Source organism: Rosa chinensis, chromosome 5 (genome assembly GCF_002994745.2).
Source record: "Rosa chinensis cultivar Old Blush chromosome 5, RchiOBHm-V2, whole genome shotgun sequence".
Classification (NCBI taxonomy): Eukaryota; Viridiplantae; Streptophyta; class Magnoliopsida; order Rosales; family Rosaceae; genus Rosa; species Rosa chinensis.
In genome coordinates this window covers 55,157,650-55,167,509 of record NC_037092.1, presented here as the reverse complement: position 1 = coordinate 55,167,509, position 9,860 = coordinate 55,157,650, and positions in this window count along the sequence as shown.

Sequence of the window (9,860 nt, the reverse complement as noted above, 5' to 3'; positions counted from 1 at the left end):
GTTTTGTTCAACTAATTTAATTTGGTGGAAGAAACATACAAGTTGAACTAATAAAGATACAGGACGGCTGAGGGCCTCAGTATATGGTCTACAAAAAAATTTCTATATCAACATCGTTTCAACAAATTAGAACATTTTGTACCTGATCCAATGGTATGATTAATTCTTGACTTAGAATTGAATTCCAAGACGTACAAAAACAATAATTTTAAGATTTCTTGATGGAGTACAAATAATCTTAAGATGCCTCCTAACTAGTGTCCTAGCTGGCATGCAGTGGTATACTTATATTCCAAAATAAAAGCTATGCAATAGTTTACTTATCTGGATTATATTTCTTTTGTCCGGCAAAAGACTGAGTTGGAAAATTTGTGGAAAGTTAAGTGTTGAGATGTGGAGTTAAGACTTTCCTAATTAGGGTTTGGACTTCTCTATTAGATCTAATTTCTGATTAGGTTTAGGTTAGATGCAGAGCCGACCTTCATCCTAGGCAAACTAGGCCCAAGTAGGGCTGTAACTCGGTCGATTCGAATTGGTTATAGGTATCACCAACTTCAAAACCAAACCTTTCAATTTCAAAATTTAGCTACCAATTACCAACCAAAATTTTTGGTTTTAATTATATCTACCACATTCGGTATTTTGATTTTTGGTATTACCAACTTTAGAACAACTAATTGTTTGCAATATAAATTAGAATGAACAATACTAGATTTTTCAATATTAAAGTCGTAAACTTTGCATCATCTACTTATTATAGCTTTCTTTTGTACATATGACATGAAGTTTTAACCATTTTCAATAAAACTAGGTTATTTAACCATCTTGGATCAAGTTACTTAAAGTACATGTACTATTAATGTAGTATACGTAGTAATAATCATACTATTATCAAAGTTTTTATGTTTATATCTTAATATACATGTATGTGTATTAAAAACTATAGTATATAAAGCTAATATTTACATAATCGGTAGATTCGGTATTTACCAAAACCAAGCTAACTTTTTCGGCAATTTTCGATTTCGGTTTTATCAGTCTCGATTATCAAAAAGTCGGTTTACCAATCCTAAAACATCGATTGGTATTCAGTCCATTTGGTAATTACCAAACCAAGTGGCAGCCGTGGGCCCAAGCCTAAGGCCTCTAATTTTATAGGCCTCAAAAAAATTATTATGTTGCCTAGCTAAAAAAAAAAAAAAGCTACGAATGAAAGAAACAGAAAGTAGCAGCGCAGGCGCATAACCTAACTGATTAATACACAATTTATGTGTGTTTCTAGCCCTAATTACCTTGAAATTAGCAATACTGAAGCATTATGTTGTAGTATTACTTTGTTTTCTTCATTTGTAGGAAATTATGGTCAAGAAAGGAAAAAGATGAAAAAAGTAGCGAATTTGAGCAAAAAGTCAACTTCCGACTAAAGGAAGAAAAGTCAACTAGTTGACCATCAGGTCAACCAAGTCAACTTGGCCCAATAGCAAGAAGTCCAAGGCCCAAGACTAAAGAAGCACACAAGTGAAGATCCAAGCCCATTTGTATTACATCTTTGTATTCAAATTTCAAATTCAAAATGACTGTAATAACAATAATAATTAGTGGACCACACACCTCACTCACATCATACATGTGGATGAAGATATTTTATTTATGGTCACACTAGGCACACACTCACTTACACTTTTGCCCTTCGATTTTGTTTATGTTTTCCGAAATGTTTTTTAAACTTCTAATTCTCTACATTTTTATTAGGTTGTTTTAGTCTTTTGTTTTTTTGCATTTTCTCCTTGTTTTTGAGCCCTTGGATATAGGGTACAAGTCCAATCTTGACCCTAGAACCCAAGGGGGTATTTAAACACCTTTGCACACACATTGCAGAAGCTTAAGACCCATTTTTCTACACCCCAGGCCTTTTGGCCGAATTTGGGACTTCTCTCCCTTCTCACCTCTTCTTCTCTTCTTCATCCCCCATTGTTCACATGTAAGCTTGCATAAAGAGGAGGCACACACAGTTTCGGTATCTAGGCCACCATCTCTACAAGATGGCTTCATAAGGGTAGCAAGAAAAGCCATGAAGTTATGGCAATAGCTAATGACAAGCTTTGCCTTAACTTTCATGGATTTCTCCTCTCTTTCCCTCTTCTTTCTCTCTCTCTTATTTCTTGCTTATGGTGTTGTTTGATGTCTATTGATATATACTTGTGTGTGACCTCTCATGGTTTTATGGTTTTATGGTTTTGAAACCTAAGTTTAGTTTTGTATGGTTTGGATGAGGAATTAATAAAATTGATGTTTATTCATATGAGATACCTCTACTAGCAAGGCTATTTTCTATGTCACCAAACATAAGTAACACCCTCTTGGGGGGCCCACAAGCCATGGTGAGGCCCACAAGCCATGGTGAGGCCCAACCGAGACATGCATCCCGTAGCCTGATGTCCAAGTTACGCCACGGTAGTGGAAGCTACCAATATCTCGCCGTGAAGCCACCTTCCCGGCCTTCCCAAGTTGCCTCCATAAAAGGCCTTTCTACACTAGAATAGTGGTTTGAGCATCCCACATTGGAAAACATGTAAAGGAAGGAGCCTCCTTCCCTATAAAAGAAGACTCACTCCCACTTACTCAACATCTCATTACATCTTTTGTAATCCCTTTGGGCCGCAAGGCCCAAACAAACTAGTTAAGCTTTTTAAGTGGACGTAGTTTCTCGCTAAGGCGGGAGACGAACCACTATACATCTCATGTGTGTGTGTGTGTGTGTGTCTCTCTCTCTCTCTCTCTCTCTCTCTCTATTTATCATTAATTAGACCCCTCGGTCACCTACATTAACATTGGCGCCGTCTGTGGGAAGCCGATACAATGGCTTCGTCATTTACCATGTGTTAAGTTAGCTTAACGAAGCTCAAAGAATTTTCTTTTTCTTTTTGAGTCGTCAAATTTGATCGCTCACTGAGCACCTAACTTCTTTAATCACCATTAAACTTTCTTGGATTATCATCAGCTCCCCACTGCAAACATTGACTTAACTTGGCAGTAGGGCTGGGCGTCCGGACCCGAAAGACCGAGGACCCGACCCGAACCGAGGAAAAAAGCCCGATTCGGTTCGGTTTTAGAATAGAAATTTTCGGTTCGGTCTAAAGCCCGACCCGAATTCATGTAATCGGTTCGGTCTAGGGTTCCATATTTTCAGGGCCCGAAAGCCCGAACCGACCCGAAAGTTTTCCTTACATAAGTTTTCCTTTCTCTTTTCTTTGCAGGATGACTTGTAAAACATTCCAATGTACAACCTAGAAAGGTTCCCTTGTAGTTTCCATTAGGATAGTTATATTCTTGTGATACTTTACAATTTTTATATTACAACACAGTGACACACCTTATATTAGGTTGCCAGAAAGAGACCTATCCAGGGGCCCCGTGGCTGCTGGTGGCCTTTGATTTTGTAGCTAAATGAAATCTTTATCTTGATCACATGTAACATATACAATGATGTGGTGTTGGGCATTAGAAAAGGAAAAAAAAATGTTTCATTTTTGTTTTTCGGTGGAAAACTGAAAATAAATGTTTGGGCCCGAAAAAGCCCGAAAACCGAACCGGCCCGAATGGGTTCGGTTTCTGTCGGTTTTCATTTTACAAAAAGACCGAACCGGCCCGAACCGACATTTTCAGGTTCGGTCTCGGTCTCACTAATTTTGGGGCCCGGCCCGACCCGAGCCCAGCCCTACTTGGCGGTAACTTGTGCCCAAGTTTGGTCAACATCATCCCTTAGCGGAAATTCACTTAGTGGTAAACCCAATCCAACCCATGGCAGAATTTACTCAGCGGTAAGCCCAATCCAACCCATGGCAGAATTTACTCAGCGGTAAGCCCAAAAAAAACAACAATCTTTTGCCCAGTTACTCTAGACACCCAGCACCGCCAGGCTTCACTTATTCATTGCACCAGTGGTATCTTGCTAGCATCAATTTCAAAGCCTGGCATCAAGTGCAACCACCCAACATAAGCAGTAGCGCCAAAAGCTGCACAACAAGGCCAGCGGTGGTAAACAAAAAAAAAAATTACCGCTGGCACGCCACAGTAGCACCAGCGGCATCCATCCACTAGCCTCCACTAAGGATGTAAGACCAACGCCCAGCCTAGCACGCCATTACAAGCAAGCTCCTGGCCATCCTCTGCCAACCTGCTAGCCACCCTCCGCTGACCAAAGTTCCAAAACACCGCTGAGCAAAGCCCCGAGTCTCCGCTAAAGAGTCCTGCTAGGCACCCACCGCTAGTGAACCTCCGCCAAGCACTAGCCCTTAAGTTTCATTGCCAGCTTCCAACTTCGAAATTCTGTGGTGGACAAAATCTCCGCGAAGAAAGGTACCGCTTTTGGTTCGTTACAGCTCCGCCAGATCCGCTTAACGTCCACACCCTTCTGCTTGCTGTACCACCAAGCTGTAGCACCAATGTCAACGAGCATCTCTAGTGACACCGCTAGCCTCCACCAGCGGCAAACACAATTGACGAACACCTACCGCTAACCATCCCCCGCTGAACTGTACACCGCTAGCCCAAGCATCAGCGAGGCATCAGCTTCAATCTCTAGCCGTCCTAATGGAGCTTTAATTCCCAGCGGACCTGGCGGAGCTTCAATTTTCCTGACGGAACTTCAATCTGCCGATCATCCACATCTGATTTGGACACCCATGGCAACTCCTATCCTCTGCCAACCGCTAAACACTACCGCCAGACACCAATGTCAAGCTTCAGAATTCAAAAATTGGTCCGCCAACTGACCTTGACGAGGTCGTCAAACTTGATGGGTTGGTCACTGTTAACTAAACTATACGGAGTCGCTGAACTTGCTGGGATCGCATCCGCCAACTGAACCTGATGGGTTCATCACCGTCAACTAATAGGCAACTTCCGCTGCACACCGCCAAACATTCAAGCCACTGGTCAGAGCTGTGGGCTATACTCACTATACCCAGCCATATAGCAATTCGATCTCTACGGCAAACCTAAGTGTTCCTCCATATATAATCTTCTCCTTACTATTAAAGCACCACGTGCTTCTGCTTTATCTCATAATTTATGGCCACATACACTTTTGCCGCATGGGACATCTGTCCGCACATACACTTCACATATATTTATGTTTATATTATTGGCCGTGTGCGCCGTTTCCATCAATTATGGCCATATACACACACACACACAGAGTGTTGAGCTAAGTATCCAATTAATAATTATAGGCTGGAACTTCTTTATCAATTATGCATATGGCATAGGCTGAGAGGCGTGTGAACTATACATGTATAACCATACATATATATAGTTTTAACCCACAAACGAGCTAGCTGAGGAGGTCAACTAGTCATTTTTCGCTGGGCCCAATTGTTAAATTGACGTGCATATAAACAGATCTATGTTTAATTAATGACTTTATCTCAAAAGACTAAAATTGCTTGCCTTATGCACAGCTCACAAGCACTCTATATACTAAAATATACTGCACACTTACAAAGGAGATAGAACTGAAGCATTATTTGTCATAATGTATGAATGGTCGGCTACAACCCAAATTAATGCCACATCAAACACATGCTACACTAGTTCTTCTTACGCACAAAAGCATTCTATTGCCTTACAGATGGTTTGGTCACCATAAATATGAATCATAGGCACATCCTTAATCGACCCACATGACTTTGCACTCATTAAGTTGTTGCCTCCCCATGCAAGTATATTGATGTAGCTTTCCATGTCTATCCTATGGAAGACACACCACTTTAGGTTCATGCCTTTACCATATAACTTGCTATATAAAAGTACAATTACATTGCACTGCTACTCTATATGTGATCTTTCACTCCCCATGTGATCAATTCAATCATGGTAGTACAACTCTAAATGCAATGGTCCTCGTACTCCTCACCTAGTGCATATATAAACAACTAACTCTCATGGCCAAGTTATATGTCCAAATTGCTAATCATTTACCTTATGTTAAGGAGATACAATCACCGAGTACCGCTTCAATTAACAAGCCTCCTACTACGATGCTTTGCAGGAGCAATGGAGCGTCATGCTTGGACAACTCCAACATGATTTGGGTACTTACATCAATTCCAACTCCAACTAGCTCCAAATCGGCATAAGATAAGTAACTATATCTTCCTTTACGCTCTTTGAATGTGAGCCAGTGTCATGCCAATGCCATGCTTCAAATATTTATCTCCATGATCCTTAAGCATGTCTACACAAAATGTTATTAGCAACTTCGCTACAAGTACATGCTACACATGCCATGCTTCTATTTAAATTAATGCAAAATTAAATAAACTTGTCACTCAAACAAACTATGCCACATCTAGAAGCTTGTGACACTCATGACTTAATTAAACATGCTCGGATAAACAACTTGCTTGGGTTACGACTCGCTTGGGTATTGAGCATGGCCATGACTTGCTTGGGCCACTCCCCGCATGCTCGCACAGTGCCTACCTGCTCAACTACACCCAACTTTCTCAAACACAACCTAACTCGCTCAAACATATCCAACATGCTTTAGTTAAGCTCTAGGTTCACAATGCTTCATAGCTTTCATCATAAGCTACTCTCAAAATTTTATTTGGACACCCATCACACTTGCAATGATCTAGTATGCATGTCACATGGCCATAAAATCCATAAATTATTACTTGCTATACTTATTTGTCATTGTTTATACAATTACAAACTTTACATATACTCTATATATAAACATATAGTCTAGCCTTCGGGCACCATACTTTCTCAATCTCTCCCCACGAGAAAGAGACCTAAATGGGTCTAGACTCCACGAGTCTATGGTCTACGACCAACCTCCATGCGGTAAGGCAATGCCTCATAATGACAATGACCGCTACGCGGCGTTGTAGTTAAAAATTTTCTCCTCCGGGATAGAGTAAAGGGACCGATTAACCTCCGACACTTGGGTATCAAAGATTAGGCTCGCAACCTAACACACATCCACTGCTTATACGCAGCTCCCCTCATCAAACAATTTTTCGACCATACGAATGTCTATAGCCAAGAGTGGGGGACTCCTCAGAGGGCCTAGCAGGGGCCCACCCAAAAGGGCATAAGCGTTCGCTCCGACAAATTCTAGATGGACGACGCACTTGCACTAATTATGCTCGTTATACGGCACAAAGCTACGCTTTGGTATCAATCCCGCAAGAAAACCTTGCTTTACTAGGGACTTCGGGGACTTATACATACAGCCTAACACAATTAGCAACGGTTACGCCTCAGGGCAACACACCCAAAGCTTCCCTCTCACGCCTTCGCGGAAACCCAGAGCTTCCCCCTCACGCCTTCGCGGCAACCCAGAGCTTCCCGCTCACTCCTTCATGGAAACCCCAAGCTTCCCGCTCACGAGCTTCCGCTCACGCCTTCACGACACCCCTGAGCTTCCCGCTCAGGAGCTTCAACTCATGCCTTCGCGGCACCCCGCGCTTCCCGCTCATGCCTTCCTTGAAACCTTCGAGCTTCCCACTCATGCCTTCCAGGCAACCTAGAGCTTCCTGCTCATACCTTCTCGGCACCCCCGAGCTTCCCGCTCACGCCTTCCCAGCACCTCTGAGATTTTCACGGTCTTGCCTTCCGCCATTCCCAAACTTTATACTCACATCCCCTCGACATGGTACACATTAATGGAACATTTAATTCTTCTACCATTTTTCGTTTGCAATAAATCGAATTCTTTTCGCGTTCCATTAATACGAGTGACAACCAAACAAATACAGGCGTTCGCGTATTCATCGTTCACGAATTACAAACGTTTTCCTTCACAACACTCATGAAACTTACACCGAGCATAACCTCGTCAACTCGACTTCGTTCGTTCTCTTACGAGCACCACGCCCTTTCATATGCTTATTTGTGATATGTTCACGCAACTATACGTGTTCTCGAGTTTGTACGTCATAACCGATCATACTCAGTGCCATTTACACGTACACATCAACATGTATCATGCACCTCGTACATTCGTATATGCCAACGCATATCAATGAAACTCACATTTGTTGCCCAATACTACAAGCATTATGCATGTGTGTGCTTTTTGTCTTTGTTGTGCAGGATAACGAGTCATTTCTTTCTTACGGAGTTCGGGGACTTGTAAGGGCTAGGCGCTTCTTGGACGTTACTTACGCTGGATGACATCATGTGTATAACTCCCCAACCAAGAAGCTCCTCTTACTTGGGGACTTGTAGATACCTCTACCAGCAAGGCTATTTTCTATGTCACCAAGCATAAGTAACACCCTCTTGGGGGGGCCACAAGCCATGGTGGGGCCAATCGAGATATGCATCCTTTAGCCTGATGTCCAAGTTACGTACGCCACGGTAGTCGGAAGAGGCCAATACCTCGCCAGGAAGCCACATTCCCAGCCTTCCCAAGTTGCCTCCATAAAAGGCCTTTCTACACTAGAATAGTGGTTTTAGCATCCCACATTGGAAAACATGTAAAGGAAGGAGCCTCCCTCCCCTATAAAAGGAGACTCCTTCCCACTTACTCAACATCTCATTACATCTTTTCTAATCCCTTTGGGCCACAAGACTCAAACACACTAGTTAAGCTTTTAAGTGGACGTAGTTTCCCACTAAGGCGGGAGCCGAACCACTATACATGTTGTCTCTCTCTCTCTCTCTCTCTCTCTCTCTCTCTCTCTCTCTCTCTCTCTCTCTCTCTCTCTCTCTCTCTCTCTCTATTTATCGTTAATTAGACCCCTCGGTCACCTACATTAACATCTTGCTTTAATTTCTTCACTCTAGATGTATGATTTAGGTTTTCCCCTCCTTAATTATGTTTAGTGTGTTGGAATTGGAATATTAAATTGGAGAATTTATATTTCAATTTAGATTATGGCATGAGTATGGTGGAATTTTCCAATTGGATATCTCTATTTCCATATGAATTTCTTAGATTGTGGTTCTCCAATCACCCAATTTCCCAATTTTGAGTATTATTACCCTTGATTGTCGGAATAGTATTTGGAATTGTTGGGTAGGGTAATTGTTATCACAAGTACTCTTTTCGACCTTATTATTTGTGGTGATGGTTGCTAAAGTGTGTTACAATCGATTGTTGAAACCTAAAGCATTTAGTTTTGAGCACTTATGGCCCTAACAAGGCATAAGGTTTGAGACTAGTGTAGGGTAGCCAAAACCTAAGTATTCTTTCTTCTTCTTGTTTTTACTTAGGGTTTGTCTACCATTTTATGACAATCAATTTAGCATTCTTTTCGACCTCTTAATGCTAAATGGAAATCCGACAAAACATTTGAAGCATCATTTGAATTAATCATCATCATTCCATATGATTTAGATTTGTGTGGAGAACCTTGAATTCCATGGTGACCCTTGATGTGATGCATCCCATACTTCTATCTATATTAATTTTATGTCGTAGTTAGTTAGTTTATTAATTATTTATGAAAATCCAAAAACATTGTGACTTTCCCACTACCATTCATTTGTAAATCCATGTGGGCATGAGAATTACAAGCACTTTTGTGTGTTTCACGGCCCTATCTAGGCCTTGCTTGGTGCAAAGCCATGTATGTGACTTTGTGTGATGCAAAGCCATGCTTAAATGAGGCTCGGTGCCTTGTTTAGCATGTTTTCTATTTTTATTTATTTCCGCAACTCATTTTCTGTGACCTAGAACCATAGGATTCTTAGCTAGCTCATAATCTCTGAGATAAGATAAACCGGGACATAAATACTTCCCATCTTTGATGATCTTGTTGATTGTTACGTGATAGGCGAATGAAAAACGCTTAAATCACTAACCCAGGGGCCCAACCCAAAAAAGAAATTAAATATAA